We start from the raw sequence: 21207 nt of genomic DNA, 5'->3' as shown, positions 1-21207 counted from the left end.
GAGTGCCCACGTGATTGCCTCCGGCCAATAGGATGCAGCAAAAGAGGGAGCGAGAGTGCCCACGTGATTGCCTCCGGCCAATAGGATGCAGCAAAAGAGGTGCGCAGGGAGGGAGCCTGGTCCTGGGGAGACCTGTTCTCTCTCCCTGTCCCTCTGCCTCTCCCCCTCCCCCTCTCTCTCTCCCTGTCGTTTTGTCTCCCCCATTTCCCCCCTCCCTCCCCTTCCCTTTCCCCCCTCCCCACCCCCCTCCCCTTCTCTCTCCCCATCCTTCTCCCTCCCCCACTTCTCTCTCCCCTCCTCCTCTCCCCGTTCCCCAGCCCTCCGTCACCCTGACAACAAGCCCAGGCTCCCGAGAGCCATGAGAAACCACGTGGAGCACAGCGACATTGCTGTCGTCCCCAGCTGAGGACCCCCTGACGTCCAGTCCCTGCCACAGGTGAGCTCCGCTACGACCGGCAGAACCACCCACCCACCTGAAGACCCCTGAACGGTAACAAGTGGGCAGGTGCAGATGAGTTTGCTGAGCTACCATAGCAAGACGCCCCGCCCCCCCCCCCCCCCCCCCGACTTGGTGGCTTAGACATCAGACCTGTATTTTTCTCAAAGTTCTCCAGGCTGGAAATCCAAGATCGAGGTGTCAGCAGGGGTGGTTTCTTCGAGGTCTCTCTCCTTGGATTGTAAATGGCCATCTTGTCCCCGTATCCTTACTTGGTCTTTCCTCTGTGTGCGTCCTAATCCTTTTTCCTTAGGGCCCACCCGTGTGGCTCATTTTCACTTGGTTACTTTACACACCTGCTCTGCAAATACAGACCCAGGCTGAGGTCCTGGGGGGAGTTAGGACTTCAACACATGGATTGGGGACGGGAGACAGTTCGGGCCATGGCAGGACACCCGTTTCAGACACTATGGCAGCAATTAGCAACAGGTGTCTTTAGCGGGTGCAGGGCGCTGCATTGGCACTGGGTTACAAGCAAGCTGGAGACAGGCTTCGGCCCCGCCCAGGAGCCCACATTCTGTGGGTTTCCTTCACATGCAACCCTGTGCCCAGGGCCAGCCACACGCGTGTGCATAACACACATCTCAGGCTGGAACCAGCCATCCCCGTCTGGCAGACTCCCGCTCTGACTTTGCCAAACAGACTCCCAGAAACACAGGGGGAGAGAGAGAAAATTATACTCCCCCGTATCTCAACATTCACTCACATAATAAGCAGTTACATTTTGCTGCCCCAGGCAACAGCTTGTTCTGTTTTAATTAACTTGCCTTTTATTGAATTTCCATATCCGTCACCAAACATCAGCGCACCTTTCCGTGAGCGTGTGGAGTCGGCGATCACCGAGCGGTACGGGGGATGGTGTGGCTCGCATCGGGAGTTCATCTGTGCTTTGTTGATCCTGCGGCGTGGCTGGGGTGGGGGCCGCAGAGAGAAGGCGTGACGGGGAGAGGAGAGCCGTGAGCACGCAGGGAGGCCGCGACTCCGCCCTGTGGGGCACAGGGTTTGCATCTCGGTTCTGCTACGTAAGGGATGAGGCCCTCATGGAGAAGGGTCACCTTCTCCAGCATCCATCAAGGCCTTGTGGGGAGAAGGCAGGACCGATGCTGGCAAAGTCGGGGCGGACACGTAAATTCTGTCCCTTGCCTGGAAAGCCTCCTCGGTCCCCTCAGCTGGAAGATGTCAGCCCCACCCCCACCCCAGAAAACATTTGCTTCCACAAATGCACAGGGACGCATCATCCTTGGCCCCGCTCTTCCCAGGGCAACCTTGTGTCACGCCGGGTTTCCCAGAAGCAGACCTAAGATGGGCGTCAGAGTGCCCATGGCCCGAGGAGAGGGGCGGGGCTTCCCGCGCCTGGCCTGGTCGGTCATAGGGTGGGAGCCGCTCTGGGGGCCAAGCACCCCTAGGCGCTCCAGCTCTCTGTGCCCCGGGCAGGCAGCTCTGGAAATGGAAGGGGACCCAAGAGGATGTGGGCAGAGCATGGAAGCGAAATTTAAGGCCCAGTGGCCAAAGCCCACCGTCGTGAGGTTCATTGCCTGCCACGAGGGTTACCTTTATGTGTCAACCTGGCTGGACCACAGTATCCGGAGATGAGGTCAAGCACCAATCCAGATGTTGCCATGAAGGTGTTTTTTTAGATGAGACTCCTGGTGAAATCAGTGGCCCTTGAGTAAATCAGGCGACCCTCTGTGAGGTGGGTGGGCCTCACCCAATCAGGTGAAGGCCCTGCAAGAAAATGAGACTAGCGTGCCCTGAGGAACAGGGAGCTGTGCCAGTCACCTGTCAGAGGACATGAGCTGTAACATCTTCCCTGGCACTCAAGTCTGCTGGCCTGCCCTACAGAGGAGGGACTTGCCAGCCTCCATCATTGTGTCAGCCACTTTGTGAATCTGGAGATGGATAGGAATAGACGGAATTTTATGTCTAGAGAGATGCAGAGATAGGTATAGAGATAGATACGCAGAGATGGATATGTTTCTCTTTGCGCCTGCCTCCGTGGTGATCGCTGTCTCCGTGCGTAAACCAAACCTCCATCCAGGTGAGGCTGGCGGGGACGCCTCGCCCAAGGGCACAGCCGGGCCGGAACATCGAGATAGCTCACTGGCACGGCTGGTGTCACGCAGCTGGCGCCCGGTGCCTCTGAGCTCCATCCTGGCCCCTCAGGCGACCTGCGCTTTTTCTCACCGGCCATGGCTGGGTTCTGAGGGGGGCGTTCCTTACACGGAAACTGCAGGTGTCCCCCTACCCAGCCGTGAAAGCTACGTAGCGTCACTTCTGATGCCCCTGTTCCAGCCGATCACAGGGCCGGTCCGGATAGTCTCTGTTGGGGGTCCATCGCCCTGATTTTCCCAGAAAGTCCCCAAGATCTGGGGGGGGGGAGGGGGGGAGGGGTGCGGGGGGTGGACAGTGACAGCAGGAACGTCTCTTTCTTTAATGGAGGTAAAATTCACGTAATGTAAAGTTAGCTATTTTACTTTATTTTTAAGATTTTAGTTTTGAGTAATTTCCACACCCCACCTGGGGCTCTAGCTCACAACCCTGAGATCCTGAGTCACATGCTGTACTGACTGAGCCAGGCTAAAGTTAACCACTTGAAAGTACACAACTCATGGAGCACCTGGGGGGGCTCAGTCGGTTAAGCGTCCGACTTCGGCTCAGGTCATGGTCTCACGGTTCATGGGTTCGAGCCCCACGTCGGGCTCTGTGCTGACAGCTCAGAGCCTGGAGCCTGTTTGCGATTCTGTGTCTCCCTCTCTGTCTGCTCCTATCCCGCTCACGCTCTCTCTCAAAAATAAATAAAGATGAAAAAAAGTTTTTTTAAGTGCACGATTCACAATGTTGTGCAATCACCACCTCTACCTGGTTCCAAAACACTCTCACCCCAAAAGGGAATCCCGTACCGTGAAGCTGTCACTGCCCACTCCCCCCTTGTCACAGCCCGGGCACCCACCGATTTGTGTTCTGACTCTGGGGATCTACCTATGCTAAATATTTCACGTAAAAGGAATTCTACAGCACGTGACCTTTTTGTGTCTGGCTCCTGTCACTTAGCATCTGTGTTCAGGATTTAGTTCCTTTTTACGGCTGAGTAGTGTTCTGCCGCGTGGACGTACCACAGTTTATTTTATCCCCTCATCTGCTGATGGACATCTCCGTTCTCCAATCCTGGCTGTTGTGGGCGGGGCTACTGTGCACAGATTCATGCATCAGTGTTTGAGTGCAGGAATTTATTTTCGAGACCATGCAGGCAGTTAGCAGCAGATCTTTGCAAGAATGTAGCTTCTCTGGCTCCCAATCTCACACATATTCCTAGACTGTGTTAGAATTACAGGCAGCCAAGAGATACAAGGATGGGGGGGGGGGGGGGGCGCGGCCTGCCAGGTCCTGGCTCTTTCCGAGGTGATTTTTAACAATGAATCAGAACCGGAAAATTGCTGCCGCACCGCGCGTCAGTTCCTTCCCAGATGTTTAGACAAGTCTGATATCATACAAATCAAGCCACCTGGCGATGAGGATTCAAAGAACCAAAGAGGGTTTGATCTTATTCTTTCTTTAACAAGATGAGCATGTGACGCACGCAGGCACACACACACTCTCCATCCTGCCGTAAGCTGAGCCCTGAAACAGCACCAAACGTTTTGCATACTTGGAATCGGTTCTCTAAAGATTTTTCCCAGCAAAGCGCGTCCAAGATAGTCTTTGGGGCCGGAGGATTTCTTTTATCTTCCCAAACCCAGGAGAGATCCACGGTAAATGACAGCTTCTGAGAAAATACGAGCATTGTGGCTCCAACGGAAAGAGCCCCGACATTTCCAGCTTTAAAACCTCTGCATTTCACGGGTCTCTGGAACTGTCTTTGTTACTGTGTTTTGAAAGAAACATTATCACCCCCAGGGGTCCCGGCAGGTTGCTGGCTTTGAGTTACGGCTTTGGATCTTGCTATATGTTGGTTGTTATGCAAAATTAATTATCTTGGTCATTTGAATGTTTTCCCCCAAACATAATATAATCTCATTACAGACTACTCCATACTAGAGTGAATCACGAGCCAGATTCCATTTAGGAAATTGAAGGTAATTTAGAGTTATATGATTTGCGGAAAAAAAAAAAGAAAAAGCCCCTTTCTCTGCTAAACGCTAATTTGGTCTGCCTCTGTAATGTAGGAGTGACATTCGTTTGGTTGGAGAATCGCTCTAAATGTGTAGGAGACTTGGGGCAGCCGAAGGGGCAGTTCAGAATTTTGGAGTGAGTTATCTGCAAACAGACGGTGCGTTAAGAACTCTAGGCCCCATCCGGCCATGATCCTAGAAGGCCACCCCAGAGGGTGACATTTGTGTGTGTGTGGGCAGGCCAGCCTGTGCGCACACCTGCGAGAGAGCTGTGAGCGGAGAGAAGGCAAGGCCCGTGGAGAAAGCAGGAGGGGAAAAGAGCCTGGACCCGTCCGACAGGGACAGCAGGTTTCAGCCTAATGGTCTGTGACAGTGTGTGACAAAGTAACAAACATCGGCAGCTTAGACAACAGGAAGCTGTTTTCTCACAGTCCCTGAGGCTGAAGTCTGAGATGCAGGTGTGGGCGGGGCGGCTGTCTTCCTAATGCCTCTCCCCTTGGTGCCCGGATGGCCTTCTTCCCCTGTGTCCTCACCTGCTCATCCCCCGTGCCTGTCTGTGTCCTGACCTCCTCCTCTTAGAAGCACCCCAGTCAGGGCGGACTGGGAGCTGCCCTTGTGACCTCGCTTTACCTTAGTCACCTCTCTACAGACCCCATCTCCGAACACAGTCACACGCAGGAGTGCTGGGGGCTAGGACTGCAGCACTTGAGTTTGCCGGGGACACGGTTCAGCCCAGAGAGGAGCATGGAGCCAGGGTGCCCCCCAGTCAAGGTCCATCTCGTCCCACCCACGCGCCCGAAGCCGCCTAACCTGGCCTCCTGCTCCCACCCTCCCCCTTTCCTGGTGCTTTCCGCACGCGGTAGCTGGAGCGAGCCGTGTCCTGAAAACACCTCTCAGGTCCTGACGTTGCCCCCAGGCCTTCGGGTGGCCTTCCGGTATGTTCTGAGGAGACGCACACACTGCAGCAGGGGGCCACGACGGACCCCTGCCTCTCGCCGTCTCTGATCTGTGGTCATTCTACCTGAGACGCCCCTATCCTGGGTCTTTCTTCCCTGCTACGTCTCCTTCTGCCAGGGACGCTGTCTCGGCCTTGTCTCTGCCTCATCTCTAAGTCGGCTCACTCCTTTTCATCCTCGGGGTCTCCACTTAAACGTCACTTCCAAGAACATCTCCAGAAACGGTACGGTGACTTTCAGCCCCGCCAGCGAAAGTCGAAGCGTCGGCCGCAGAGTCATGATCTCAGCGTTGGTGTCGAGGAAGCAGCCGTGGGGAACTGGGGGGTCTTCAGCCTCGCCCGCCCTGATGAAGGCCCAGCGGGACGAGCTCACCATTCATTCCCACTTTCCACACCCCACTACAAGTGACGGATTATGGCTGAGGGTTTGGCTCCGTCGGGCCTGGGGCCCTCCCACCCAAACTCCTCTCCCACGAGATAGATCAAATTATAAGCCACAGAGACTGAAGTTGAGAAGTGTTTTCAGTGGCAGTGAGAGTCCCCATCAGACTTCTCCCTGATTTCCTTTTTTTTTTTTGGGGGGGGGGGTGGATTATTGTTATCCAAAAGCCTGTTCAAGCCAATTGTTCCCTCCACCTTGGGATTATGGTTCTGGGTTAATAACCCTCAAAGAATTTAACAACCCTGTTCCGACTCCTGTAAGTATGATTGCTAGAGAAATGTCGGCACATCACGTGTGTAAATCATTCCTTAAAGAGTGATTCTCATTCCCTATGACATAATAGTCTCGGATCCTGAGACTAGGAGGGGAGTGTGAGTAGTTTATTGGGGAGTTGATTCCAGGAAGGGAAGTGTAGTCAGCTGAATAACACCGCCCTCCCCCCCACCTCCGCCCCCCGCAAAAATATCCGAGTCCTAATCCCTGTGACTGTTACCTTGTGTGGCAAAAAAGGGTCTTTGCAGATGCGGTTAAGTTCTAGATCTCGAGGCAGGGAGATTGTTCTGGTCTGGGAGAGGCCTTCAGACACTCGCAGGTGTCCTTATGTGAGGGAGGCAGAGAGGGATTTGACCGCAGAAGAGGAAACCATGTGGAGACACAGACAGAAACTGGAGTGATGTGCCCACAATCCAAGGATGCCAGGGGTCACTGGCAACCACCAGAAACCGGAAAAGGCAAAGAAAGATTCTCCCCTCCAGCCTCCGGAGGGAGCGCGGTCCCACTGACGCCTGATGTCAGCCCAGGATGCTGATTTCAGACTTCTGGCCTCCAGGACTGTGAGGGCATAGTGTCTTCTGTGTCCAGCCACGTGGCTTGTGGTCATTTGTTCCAGAAGCCACGGGGGACCAATCCAGGAAGAAAGCCAATACCGTGTAGGTCACCAAGCAGCTCGCCGACGTGGCCAACCGAGCAGGGCTCACTCCTGCTGGGGGCGGTAGGGCGGTAGGAAGCTGTGGCTCACACCTGGGGACACCCCAGGTGGAAGGTGGGGACCTGGGGACTTATTCACCGACTCTCGCCGATCATTGGTGGGGGTGGGGGGAGGGCTCCACTCTCTGTCCCACCTGCAAACCAAGCCGGGGCTAAAAGCCAGAGAGGGTTCTCAGGAAGGGTTCTGGCTGCTGCAGTCGTGAGCCAGGGGTGGGCCAGCGTGCCCAGACATGGATGCCAACGAGCGCCACGCGGGCAGGAAACCGGCACTGTCCGCAGCACATACGAAAATAAAGGAGAAGCCGAAGCGTATGTGCCCACGCCCGGGCACGGAGACGGAGCCCCCGCGAAGACGTTTTTCAGTGGGTAAATGCGGGAGCTGCGGGACGGAGCCGAACGTCTCCCGTAGCTGCAGTGTCATCCACCAAAACAGCCGAGAACGGAAAGAACAGAACAAGAAAGAACTGGCCGAGCATTCGCACCGACCAAACACTGGAGACCTCTTCGCCCTGACCGTGCCACAGTCCCCCGCGAGTGCTGTAACTAATCACCGCACGCTGGGGCGGGGGCGGGGGGCTAAAACAACAGAACAGATTCTCTCACAGGTCCGGAGGGCCACGAGTCCGCGATCAAGGTGCTGGGGCATCTGTTCCTTCTGGAGGCGCTCTCTGCTCCCTCCTCCCCGTGCCTTCGCTCCTGACGGTGGCAGGAATTCTTGGCATCCCTTGGCCTGTGCACACATCTCTGCGATCTCTGCTCCCGTCTTCACGGGGCTTTCCCTGGGTGAGTCTGTCTGTGTGCTCTCCTCTTACAAGGACACCGATCATTTAGGGTCCACCCTCAGGCCAGGATGCTCTCCTCCCGAGACCCTTAGCTGACTCTATCTGCAAAGACCCTGCTTCCAAAGAACCACATTCTAAGGTGCCAGTGGACATGAATTGGGGAGTGGGGGAAAGACTATCTGACCCGCCCTAAGTAATAATTAGCATCTGCATTTTCGCGAATGAGGGAGCTGAGGTTGCCCAAGATGGCAGGGTTGGTGGGTGGAGGACCGGGGACCCCACCGTGGGTGATCATAGGACATCAAAGTGCTCACCCTGTCCCCAGACCCGCTGCAGAGGCTCTGGAACTATTTGAAGCCTCTGAGAGAAGGCTCCCAGCAAAAGTGGCTCACGCTGGGCCACGCTCCCCTCACGCTCCGTAAATATTTGGGTTGCATGACAGAAACGAGTATTCCCAGAGGACCTCGAATTCCAAGCTGCAGACGCGAATAGAGCATTTCTCTTTCATGACTACCTGATGGGGACTTTTGCCCTGGAAACCCGGGGCGGGGGGCACAAGCTGGCCAAGATCAACGGTACACAGTCTGTGCTTGGGTCCTAGCGCTGTCCTCCTCGGCTTTCGAAAAACCCTTCGCCACGATCCATTTCATATTTTGTCGCCTTTTTGCCTGGTTCTCCAACCGTTTCAAGTACACCGGAGCATCTTTTATTAACGGTCTGTCCTCCTGAAATTTATTTTTGGAAACAAATGAGTAAACAAAAGAAACCGAACCCCAGCTTGATCCCAATAACTCTGAAGACGCCAAGCAAACCGGGTCTCCTTTGGAGGTTCTTTGCCACTTACGAGGCTTTCAAGGGTCTCAGGAGTCGTTACTTTGTTGGCTCTTATGGAAGAATTTGGGCAGAGTCATGATGCACCCGATCTGTAGAAGGGAGGCTGGGATTCTTTGTGAATGTGGCCTCTGACCCTGACTGGACCATCTCCTCATAAAAGGGAAGCCCGGGGGCGCCTGGGGGGCTCAGTCCGTTAAGCGTCCGACTCTTGGTTTCCACTCAGGTCATGATCTCACGGTTTGTGAGTTTGAACCCCACGTCAGGCTCTGCCCTGACAGCTCAGAGCCTGCTTGGGATTCTCTCTCTCTCCCTCTCTCTGCCCCTCCTCCACTTGTGTTCTCTCTTTCAAAATAAATAAGCAGACGTTTATATGTATATATATACATGTATATATACATAATATATACATAATATACATGATTATATATGTGTGTGTATATATATACACATATATATGTATGTATATTTGTGTGTGTATATATATACACATATATGTATGTATATTTGTGTGTGTATATATATACACATATATGTATGTATATTTGTGTGTGTATATATATACACATATATGTATGTATATTTGTGTGTGTATATACATACATATATATATATATATATATATTTTTTTTTTTTTTTTTAAGGGAGACACAGGACTGTAGGCTCCAAGGCTCGCAGTTCCCCGTGGCCCGGTTTTCAAGGCCCAGCCGACAATTCTTCACTCTTAAGCTCATCTTTAGTCAAAAAACGAAACAAAACACAAGGACAGAATTCTGAGGGGAAAATCTAGGTCCCAGCACAATGAATTAGTCAAACCTGAAGAGCGACTTCCTCCAAACAGAATGACACATTTTCATCTCCGTTCTATCATCTTACAAGGAGGACGCTCGTCACAGTCCGGTTCTGACACCGACTACGAGTTCGGTCAAATGTCGCAGCTAAGACCGTCCTCACTTCAGAGGCTCGCTGCGAGCCCAGAGGTCCCCAGGCCACCCACACTTCTGACCATCTGGCTACAGATTTGCAGCCCCCGGCGGTTCCCTCAGGTTCAATAATTCACAGGAACAACTGTTAGACCAAGAAAACACTGTGCTGACTTCTACTGTTTTGTAGCCGAAAGAAGAGACCCATAGGCAGGGACTGGGAAGATGTTTCTCGTTCCCCACGCACACGTCTGATTACCACCCCAAAGCAGGGGGAGTCTTGGGGCCCAGTTTTTATTGGGGTTTCATGACCTGGGCGTGATCGATCGAATCCCCGGTCACGTGGTTGAACTCTGTCTCCAGCCCCTTCCCCTCCCCAGACATTGGGCTGATGTCACCCGACTTGGAGCCCCAACCCCGTAAGCACACAGTGGGTCCCTTCTGGTGTGCCCCACCCCCCATCTTCGTCGTCTTGTTAGCACAAACCCAGGTGAGGGCTGAGCCCTGCGTGACAGATGCTCGTCTGTCATTTGGGAAATTGCAAGGATTCAGAAGCCCCCTCCCAGGACCCAGGGACACAGGTCGGCCAGACTCATCAACATCGACACATATCTGTCCAATCGAAGGGGCCCAGATGCAGAAAGTGTTCTCTCTCGTCTCCCACTGAAAAGACTCTTTTGGCAATGTGTCTGGTTTCCACTTCCTAAAGACGAGGGACTCTTGCTGGACTCTGATTGACAGGACGGGCTGGGAAGGGAGCCCGCGAGCCAGGGCTTGGGGAGGAGTTGAGGCAGGGGGTGAGTTTGGCCCTTAGGGTCTCGGGAGCAGCTAGGCACTAGGGACAGGAGGCGGGGGGCTTTGAGAAGCCACTTGGGCGGGCATTAAGTTATGTGTAATATAACGTATATAAGTTATATATAACTTACATGTAATATAACTTATATATAAGTGATATGTAATATAAGTCCCTGTAATATGTGTGGAGAAACGTGACGCAACTTAGGACTGAAATTCATTTTAATTTTTGGCAGAGGATCTGTGCTTTGAAACACCTTCTCCCTCAGAGACCGAAGCTCGAGGCCCCTTCCCCCGGGAGGTCTCATGATTTCGTCCATATCTGGATCTTGCTTCTGAGAGTGAGTTTTCCCCACCTCACTCCCACCTCACGCTGCAAGCAGGAGCCAGTTCAAATGTGTGCGCTTCAGGCTCAAGGACAGGCAGCAAAGGCACGTGCTGTGCCTCACAGGATTCCGAGTGTGGATGTGCAAGGGCCCTGGGGCCTGAGGGCTGGTGGTTTGGTCATGCACGTAATCCGTGCTCTTTTCCGTACAACTGGATTCCTCTCGGCGCTGGGCAGGGGACGAGGAAGAGGAGGTGAGACTCCTCAACAGAATAGTAGGAGTCCCTGGTTCCACCATGAGTCAGCGGCCAGCACCGGTAACCTCATCTGCAAAATGGGGACTGGCTTCCTCCGTGTGTTGGCAGAACTCCAAGGTTCCTCCCTTGGAATCGATTTTAGTGAGCACCCACTGGTTCCCTCTAGCTGTATGTGCATTTTTGGGCCCCCGGGGCCTTTTCCAGACACTCCAGGAGCTGGTGGATAAAGAACAGCTTCGCACTCCCCAGGGGAGGTCACCCCATGCCATTCTGAGCTGTCCCCAGGGCCCCCCAGGGGGCAGCGCTCCTCCGTCCCCAGTGCTCACCTGTTCTCCAAGCTGTGTTCTCGGCCTCCCCAGCCTTGTTTCCTCCTGCTCCTACCTTGTTTCCTGGGATCCCCTCCCAAGTACACCATGTGCACAGAGTTCCCCGTCTCCGCCTTGGTTTCCGGGGAAGCCCAAACCAAGACCTGCAGTCATGGTGAGATTGAGCTACTCTGTGAAAGGGCTCAGCGCAGTGCGGGCACAGAGGCAGGTGCGCGAACCATCGGGTGCAGTCCCGACCCCCGGATGGGTGGGATTTGCACGGGAGGCTGGCGGTGGAGAGGGTTGGCACGGTCCAGGCGCAAGGGAGCTGGTGGAAGCCTGCTACCAAGGCGGAGGAAAGAGCGCCCCCTGGGGGTGAGAGGAAGGGGACGCAGAGGTGGAAGGAGGGTCGGCCTGTTACCCAGCCAAGAACAGAGATGGTTACCCTCATCACCTCCTCGCTCCTAAGGAGGAGACGCTTAATTTCTCAGAGTCTGTGCCCACGGTCCCCCAGCCGTGTGCAGTTCCGTTTTCCTGGTCCCTGAGCCCACAGATCAGTTGCACACGTGGATTCCTGCACCGAGGCTATGATACGTTTTTCCTTTTTATTGTTACTCCCCTTATTTATATCACTTTGGGCATAAAGCTTAATTGTAATCAGAGCGGCATTTTGTATCTATAAACCGCCTTTCATCTGATGCTTCTCTGACGCTTACCAGAGATGCTGGAAACTTTAAAGAAGCCACACAAAACTGTCCTTGGTTCCAGCCTCCACTTGAAGGCAAGTGTGTGGCGAGGGCAGGAGAGGAAACAGATCAGGTCACATGTTTACTCACCATCCTCACTGGCTTCTCACGACAAACGAGCGGGGCAGGAATTCTTAGCCCATTTCGCAAATACAGGAGAGAGCTTCCTGGAAACAAATGTGCTGGTCTCTCAGTTCAAGGTCACGTGACCCAGACCACACATTCCCAAAAGGCTTCCCACGCGCACTGGTGATAGCTCCAAATGAGACACCTGACACGTTAGAAGGACGACAGATTTCCTCCTACGGCTGTAAACCCACCCACGGCACCTTCCTGGGTAATGAATCAACATCTTTTTAAAGCAAGCCCTCTACTCGACGTGGGAAAAGCATGCTCGCATCGCCCTGTGTGTCAAAAGACTCCATTCCTTTCAGGAAAATGTTTTAAAACGCACAGTTTGGTGGCCATTTCTGGCACGTCACACGTTAAGAATTGTGGGAACTTTAAAAGTGGCGATCTAAAAATACTGTAGTATGTATCTGACCGCTGCTAAGAGAGTAAACCTTTAAAGTCATCATCATGAGAAAAAAAATTCAACTATGTGTAGTGGTGGAAGTTAACCAAACTTACGGTGGTGAGCATTTCACAATATGTCCAGACCCCAAATCATTGTGTTGTGTACCTGAAGCAAATACACTGTTATGTATCAATCATATCTCAACAACACTGGAGGGGGGGACGGGGGAACAGTAAACGTCCCCATCATGAGATCCTAACCAAACGAAACAAAAAAGTAGCAACAATTCTTTACTCCAGACTCTACCAGAATGTAAGAATGTGCTTTGGAGTTGGCCGCGGGCTGTGGCTTGCTGACCCTTCCCATGGTAGATGATGTGCTATCAAAAAAAAAAAAAAAAAAATGGAGGTGTCTGTGGCCACCCCAGATTCCCAAGAGACCCTCTCTCAGCCCTCGTCCTCGTGCCGTTGATTCTATCTTGGGTTGGAGACCCCAGAAGCAGACCCTGAAACCAGATTGGAAGGCAAGTGGCTTACACGGGCGGAGGTCCCCGAACGTCCTGGTGGGACAGTGACGGGGGTAGGACAGGGAACGGACACGGTAAGCAAAAGGGTTCTGTTGACCCAGCTACCGCCGTGGGCAGCGGCAGTCAGTCCTGCTGGGGACCCCACACAGGTGCACGGCAGAGTCACCTGCTACACAGGTAAGTGACAGTGACTTGGGGTAATCACCCTCCAGCCGCACCAGCCGTTCGCTGGGGTAGCTGAGGGATGTGCGTGAGCCATGGAGACTCCCGGGTGACCATGGCTGGTGATAATGGGGCCTTGGGGCCCAGAAGTGGCACATACCGGGGCACTTGAGTGGGGTGCTGGCAGCCCCCTCCTTCTGTGACAGCCTCTTTGGGAGCACGCACTTCCTTATTCAAAACAGCACTCCTTTTTCTAAAAATAGCTAATCTCAGTTAGTGAGCTCACGTAAGGAAACCACTCTCTCCCCATTCCCCCTGCTCCGTGTAAAAGAATTAGTAAATGAGGGGCGCCTGGGTGGCGCAGTCGGTAAAGCGTCCGACTTCAGCCAGGTCACGATCTCGCGGTCTGTGAGTTCGAGCCCCGCGTCGGGCTCTGGGCTGATGGCTCAGAGCCTGGAGCCTGTTTCCGATTCTGTGTCTCCCTCTCTCTCTGCCCCTCCCCCGTTCATGCTCTGTCTCTCTCTGTCCCCAAAATAAATAAACGTTGAAAAAAAAAAAAAAGAATTAGTAAATGAAGGTTTAAATATATATTTTTGACAAACCCAAGAACGCAAGCCCCTAGACGGTAGGGATGAGATCAGCGGGTTGTTTCTCCCCCCTTTTATTCATAGCACCTCGTTCCTTCCGAAGGCTCAGTACCAATGCCACGTTAACAAAACCTTCCGCTCTGGGGCGGGTAGTGAAAGAAGGAGGCGCCGAGGTGGTGCAGGGGGTCGAGGCTGTCCCAGGGCTCCTTTTAACGGGAGAGAAACATAGCTGCAGCCGCGAGCCCAGGGTCACAGGGTGAGCGACAGTACAGCCACGTCATTGTCACAGGCCCTGCTCCACCCAGGGGTACGGGGACTCAACACTGCAGCCCCCCTGGCACTGTCATCCTGCACCCTCGGACCACAGGACCCCAACCCCAGTGTTGAGACAGAGTGGACGGTGCCACTCAGTGGGTCCCCAGACCATCCCTGGGTCCCTGCAACTCCGCAGCAGGTGTGAAGGGTCTTCTGGGCACAGGGTGGGGCGGGAGGCAGCAGTGGGCGCTGTGGCCCATCTCGTGGGTGGCCCGGCGTGTGTACCCAAGACAGATTGGTTCACACCCAAAGGATGGTTCAGAGACTGCTGGAAAAACGGGGCACGCATCCTTGCACCGAGGGGTGTGGGCATTGGGTACCATCTGCTTTGGATGTGAGCAATAGAAAACACATCGTGGGGAATTTTACAATCAGACCAGCTAATTGCACCAGCAACGCTACATAATGCCAGTGATAAATTCCTCCTTAAAAAATACCTTTGATTTGTCTAAGTGCTGAACAATTGGTGTGGTTACTGTAGGGTTTTAATCACGTATATGTGAGCCCCAGATTAGCACATGTTTATTACTTGAACTTGGATAAATGCTGTATTCTACATAGGAATTCATGCAGTTCAACAGTCCACCCCCAACACACACCAGCTCAGCTACACAGCATGTTCCGTTCACAAGGGTGTTGCCATGGAAACATGACAAGGTTGCGTGTCTCAGCACTTCTGCTGGAGGGCCTGGCCAAAGCTATTAGGCAAGAAAAAGAAAGAAAAGGTATACGGATTAGAAAAAAAAAAAGTATGACTACCTCTCTGTGCAGATGACATGATCCTGTATATGGAAGATCCCAAGAAATCCACTGAAACACTATTAAAGCTAATCAACAGTTTCAGGAAGATTGAGAGATACAAGATAAATATACAAAAATCAATTGCATTTCTGTACACTAGCAATAAACAATCTGAAAACAAAACCAAGAAAACTGTTTATGATATTTAGAAAAAGTTAAGGAGTGCCTGGGTGGCTCAGTCGGTTAAGCATTCAACTTTGGCTCAGGTCACGATTCCACGGTTGGTGGGTTCGAACCCCGTGTCGGGCTCTGTGCTGACAACTCAGAGCCTGGAGCCTGTTTCAGATTTTATGTCTCCCTCTCTCTCTCTCTCTCAAAAATAAGTAAACGTTAAAAAAAAAGGAAAGGAAAAGTTAAAACTATTTATTTACAATGGCATCAAAAGCATAAAATAACTGAAGAATAAATTTAACAGAAGTGAAGACTTAATACACTGAAAACCTTAAACATATCATTAAAAGAAGTTAAAGATGTAAATAAATGAGAAGACATCCCATGTTTGTCCTCCTCAAATTGATACACAGATTCAACACAATTCCTATCAAAACCTTCTCTGCCTGTTTAGCAAAAATTGATGAGCCGGCCCTAAAAGTCATGCGGAAATTTAAAGACCCCAGAACAGCCAAGACAATCTTGCAAATGAACAACAAAGTTGAAGAACTCATACCTTCTGATTTCAAAGCTCACTACCAAGCTAATGTAATCAGTGTATTGTAGTACTAGCTTAAGGATGGACATATACATAATGGAATAAAATTGAGACTCTGAAAATAAACCTTTATTTATAGACAATTGATTTTCAACAAAGAGGCCAAAACAATTCGTTGAGAGAACTGTCTTTTCAATTAGGGTGCTGGGACAAAGAGAGGTCTACCCACAAAAGAATGAATTTGGATCCCTACCTCACTCTATACACAAATATTACATCAAAGTGGATCCCACACCTAAATGTAAGGACTAAACTTATGACCCTCTTGGAAGAAAACGTGAGTATATATTTGTGACCTCGGACTAGTCACTGATTCCTTAGATATTTCACCAGTGCACAACGTGACAAAAGACAAAATCAAGTGGACTACATCAAAATTAAAACTTTTCCTACAAACGATACCATCAGGAAAGTGAAAAGAACCCACAGAATGAGGGAGAATATCTACAGACCACAAATCTGATAAGGGATTTGTATCCAGCATACATAAAGAACTCTTACAACTCAATAATAAAAAGTCAACCCCGTTTTTTTAAATGGTCAAAGAATGTGAATGGACAGCTCTATAAAGGAGATATGCAAATAGCGAATAAACACAAAGAAAGATGCTCAGTGTCATTAGTCATCAGGGAAACGCAGATCAAACCCACAATGAGATACCACTTCATGCCCATTAGAATGGTTATGATAGAAGACACTGACAGTAGCGAGTGTTGGCAAGAAAAGGAAAAATTGGCTCATACATTGTTGGTGGGAATGTAAATGGTGCAGCTGCTTTGGAAAACAGTTTGGCAGGTCCCCAAGATGTTAGAGTTCAATGTGGCCCCGCAGTGCTACTCTTAGTTACCTACTCAAGTGAGAGGAAACAGATGTCAACACAAAAGCTTGTACGTAAATGTTCATAGCGTTATTTGTAGTTGCTCCAAAGTGGAAACAACCTGTGTGTCCATCAACTGATAAAAAGACCAACCGAATGTGTATTTACAGAAAAGAGTATTATTTGGCAACACAAGGAATAAAATGCTGATTTATGCCATGACCCAGATGAACCCTGGAAGCCTTTGGCTAAATGAAAGAAGCCGGATACAAAGGTCCTCCTCCTGCCTGCTTCCTTTTGTATGAAATGTCCAGAAAAGGCAAATCCATAGAAATAGAGAGTAGATTCGTGGCCAGCCACAGGGTCGGGGGAGGGAGGGTAGGAAGGGGTGGTGGAGGAGGGGCTTGGAGGGAGGGGCAAGAATGACTGCCTGTGGGTACCGGGTTGGTTTTGGGGGATGGTGATTAAAATGTTCTCTAATTAGGTTAGGGTGTGATTACACAACTCTGTAGAGATAGATACCAAAACCCATTGAATTACACACTTTATTTTTGTTTTAATTGTCACTTTTACCATGAAGCCTTTTATTTTTTATTTTGTTAAAATATTTATTGTCAAGTTAGCTAACATACAGTGTATACAGTGTATTCTTGGCTTTGGCAGTAGATTCCTATGATTCATCGCTTACATACAACACCCAGTGCTCGTCCCAACAGGTGCCCTCCTCAGTGCCCATCACCCATTTGCCCCTCTTCCCCATCCCCATCCACCATCAGTTTGTTCTCTGTATTTAAGAGTCTCTTATGGTTTGCCTCCCACCCTCTCCATTTGAAACTATTTTTCCCCTTCCCCTCCCCCATGGTCTTCTGTTAAGTTTCTCAAGATCCACAGATGCGTGAAAACATGGGATATCTGTCTTTCTCTGCCTGACTTATTTCATTTAGCATAATACCCTCCAGTTCCATCTATGTTGCTACAAATGGCAAGATTTCATTCTCTTTCATTGCCAAGTAGTATTCCGTTGTATATATAAACCACATCTTTATCCATTCATCAGTTGAATTGGGGCTCTTTCCATACTTTGGCTATTGTTGAAAGCACTGCCATAAACATTGGGGTACATGTGCCCCCATGAATCAGCACTCCTGTATCCTTTGGATAAATTCCTAGTGGTGCTATTATTGGGTCATAGGGTAGATCTATTTTTAACTTTTTGAGGAACCTCTATACTGTCTTCCAGAGTGGCTGCACCAGTTTGCATTCCCACCAACAGTGTAGGAGGGTTCCCATTTCTCCACATCCTTGCCAGCATCTGTTGTTTCCTGAATTGTTTATTTTAGCCACTCTGACCGGAGTGAGGTCATATCTCAGTGTGGTTTTGATTTGTATTTCCCTGATGATGAGTGACGCTGAGCATCGTTTCATGTGTCTGTTCCATCTGGATCTCTTCTTGGGAGAAGTGTCTATTCATGCCTTCTTCCATTTCTTCACTGGATTATTTGTTTTTCAGGTGTTGAGTTTGGTAAGTTCTTTATAGATTTTGGATACTAACTCTTTATCTGATATGTCGTTTGCAAATATCTTCTCCCATTCCGTCGGTTGCCTTTTGGTTTTGCTGATTGTGTCCTTCGCTGTGCAGGAGCTTTTTATCTTGATGAGGTCCCAGTAGTTCATTTTTGCTTTTATTTCCCTTGCCTTTGGAGATGGGTTGAGTAAGAAGTTGCTGCAGCTGAGGTCAAAGAGGTTGTTGCCTGTGTTCTCCTCTAGGGTTTTGATGGTTTCCTGTCTCACATTCAGGTCCTTCATCCATTTAGAGTTTATTTTTGTGTATGGTGTAAGAAAGTGGTCTAGTTTCATTCTTCTGCATGTTGCTGTCCAGCTCTCCCAGCACTGTTTGCTAAAGAGACTGTCTTTTTTCCGTTGGATATTCTTTCCTGCTTTGTCAAAGATTAGTTGGCCATACATTTGTGGGTCCAATTTTGGGTTCTCTGTTCTCTTCCATTGGTCTATGTGTCTGTTTTGTGCCAATACCGTACTGCGTAGATGCTTACGGCTTTGTAGTAGAGGCTAAAGTCTGGGATTGTGATGCCTCCCGCTTTGGTTTTCTTTTTCAACATTACTTTGGCTATTTGGGGTCTTGTGTGGTTCCATACAAATTTTAGGATTGTTTCTTCTAGCTTTGAGAAGAATGCCAGTGCAATTTTGATTGAATTGCACACTTTAAATAGGTGAGCTTTATGGTACACAGATTATATCTCAATAAAGCTCTTTAAAATTTAAAAGTTCCTACAGGTTCAGAACTGCTTAAGCTCTGTTGAGACCAGTTCTCCTCTCGTGGTTCTCCCGTGGCATTGTACACTTGTCTTTCAACAGCCGATTCCTAATGGATAACACTAGCACAGCGATTATAAAGAACAAAACAAAACTTGAGTTATTTCATTTCTACCATTCCTGTGGCCACTAGGAGTTGTTTTTACGTTTAAAATTTAAAACAGGGAAACAAGGTGAATCACAAGCTGTAGTCTTTATTTCATTAAGTATGCATTTTAGTTCACATATGAGATATTTTCTTGAATTTGAACACTTTAAAAAAAATTTTTTTTAATGTTTATTTTGGAGAGAAAGAGAGAGACAGAGCGTGAGTGGGGGAGGGGCAGAGAGAGAGGGAGACACAGAATCGGAAGCAGCTCCAGGCTCTGAGCTTGTCAGCACAGAGCGCCACGTGGGGCTCGAACCCACGAACCACGAGATGGTCACCTGAGCCGAAGTTGTATGCTTTACTCACTGAGCCACCCACGTGCCCCTGAACACTATCTTTAACATTGAAATTCCTTCTTTTTTACAACTGGTCATTATTTTAAAACCAAAACCAAACAAATAGTGACCGCTGCCGATCATGACAGAATTGTTACCGAAACTAATTTTGAAGTGCAGAGGATAGTGTTAAAACTGATCTGTTCTGGGGGTGCCTCTGTGGTTCAGTCGATTGAGGGTCTGACTTTGGCTCAGGTCATGATCTCACGGGTTGTGAGTTCGAGCCCTGCGTCGGGCTCTGTGCTGACAGCTCAGAGCCTAGAGCCTGCTTCGGATTCTATGTCTCCCTCTCTGTCTACCCCTCCCCTGCTCATGCTGTGTCCTGCTCTGCCTCTTAAAAAAATAAAACGTTAAAAAAAATTTTTTTTTTTAATCTGCTCTGGTCGTCACACAGGCCAGTGCTCATCCTGGAGGTGGGGCGTGTCTGGAAGGGTTGGAACGGCATGTGCTAAACAAGCTGTACCCACAGTAATATATGCTGGCCTGATGCAACTTAACAGTTATTAATAGAATATTGATACGTTTCACGTGTCGGCCGAGTACTTTTAACATTGCATGGGCCATTTCCACATCATAATTTAATCTTCGCAACCCTGACGCTGAAGTCAATGCTGAAGAAAAGTAGCGTGTATACGGGATATGTAGCTGGTGTAGTGTTTGGTTGTTTGGCGGTTTTTCTTTGGTTTGGCTTCATCCCTCCGGGCAGCTCCCACGTGGGTGTCTCAGACACTATGCCAAAGGAAACCCTCTACCTCCACGGCGTCTAATGTACTCATTCGGTGCATTTATCTCTCGGGTGAGCATTTTGTTGTTCGTCCCCAGTGTTTGCTTCTGTGGGATCCCTCCTAGGATAATTTGTTCTAACTCACACCTGCTATCCTTCCTTCCCTCCTTCCTTCCTTCCTTCCTTCCTCGCTCCTTGCCGAGCTCCCTTCCTCCTATCTGCTCTCCCAACTGCTCTCCCTATCTGCGGCTCCTCGATCCGCCCTTGCAAAGTTTCTCTGTGTCCCCACACCCTGAACTCAGCCGTTTCGGTGCAAACATTTCAAACGGACACCAGCCTTTCGATTAAGAAAATCAAAGGTCAGAAGAAACACCAGTGTTCCACCCCGCACACGGCTAAGTTCAAAGTAGAGAGCAATGCGCTTAATTTTATAGAATGTAAAATATTCCCAGGCACAAGCTTAAAAGGATTAAGTAAGCACACACGCCCAGAAAGGCATCTAACTCTTCTAACTAGTCGTCCCGTAAGGGTCACGCGCTGGCGTCGACACGGATAAAGCGACAGGTTCTCTTTGCATCCGTCACGGAGGGCTGTTACTTTTTCACTGGCCGGAGTGAGCGCGCCAGTGCCGTGCTCAGCTGGACCTTGGGGAAATATACTGAAGTGTGTTATGCACACAGATACTGAGAGATGCCTCATAAAAACCCAGACTACTATAAAACAGTTCGGGAACGACTGATGTGTAGATGACTACGTTTAAAGTGGCCAATTCTAGAAGCCACCACATTCGTAGTTTTAATGAGCCCTGACTTTGGTGCTCAAACATTGCGTGCTAAAAACAGACATAACTCAGCCATTGGCATTGCTTGGGCGTTTCCAGTCGCTTTTTCTAAAAGCAGAGGGAGGGGGGAGAAAGCATTTGGCAGGCACAGTGATGGATGAGCAGGGCGGCATATTTTCCATTTTTAAACAGGGGGACCGCAAGCAAATATCGGGCCACTCTTACGGTCTGGGCGCAGAGCAACGGACTCCGCTTGATGAAGCACCTTTCAAGCCTCAGGTAACCCCGAGCGTTTTAGAGCCTCATCAGTTACACGCTGGTAATACAGTCCCCGAAGACAAACAAAGCATCCATTATGCGCTCGCCGCAGTAGCTCACGCGCGTTTCTGGTCATTACTGCGATTATTCATTATTTATTCGGAGCACGCTGTAAAATGGATGTAATGTGCCAATTACCCTAATGTTGATTCACCGAGAAAGAAAACGGTCAAGTTTCCGAGA

General features: G+C 50.1%; 1 protein-coding gene across 2 annotated transcripts in view; it reads left to right on the top strand.

Moving 5' to 3' along the window:
• The first annotated feature begins 252 nt into the window (after positions 1 to 252).
• Positions 253 to 21207, top strand: part of CARD11 (caspase recruitment domain family member 11) — a 142663-nt gene continuing 121708 nt past the window's right edge. The window contains exons 1-2 of one of the 2 annotated variants that reach the window (XM_045459842.1): positions 253 to 436; positions 20899 to 20985. The gene's annotated coding sequence lies outside the window, so the exon portion shown is untranslated. The remainder of the gene's footprint in view (positions 437 to 20898; positions 20986 to 21207) is intronic. The other variant, XM_045459843.1, reaches the window with a different exon arrangement.

Source organism: Leopardus geoffroyi, chromosome E3, assembly GCF_018350155.1.
Source record: "Leopardus geoffroyi isolate Oge1 chromosome E3, O.geoffroyi_Oge1_pat1.0, whole genome shotgun sequence".
Taxonomy (NCBI): Eukaryota; Metazoa; Chordata; class Mammalia; order Carnivora; family Felidae; genus Leopardus; species Leopardus geoffroyi.
Note: the sequence above shows the minus strand (reverse complement) of the source record. Positions and strands in the feature narration are given on the sequence as shown.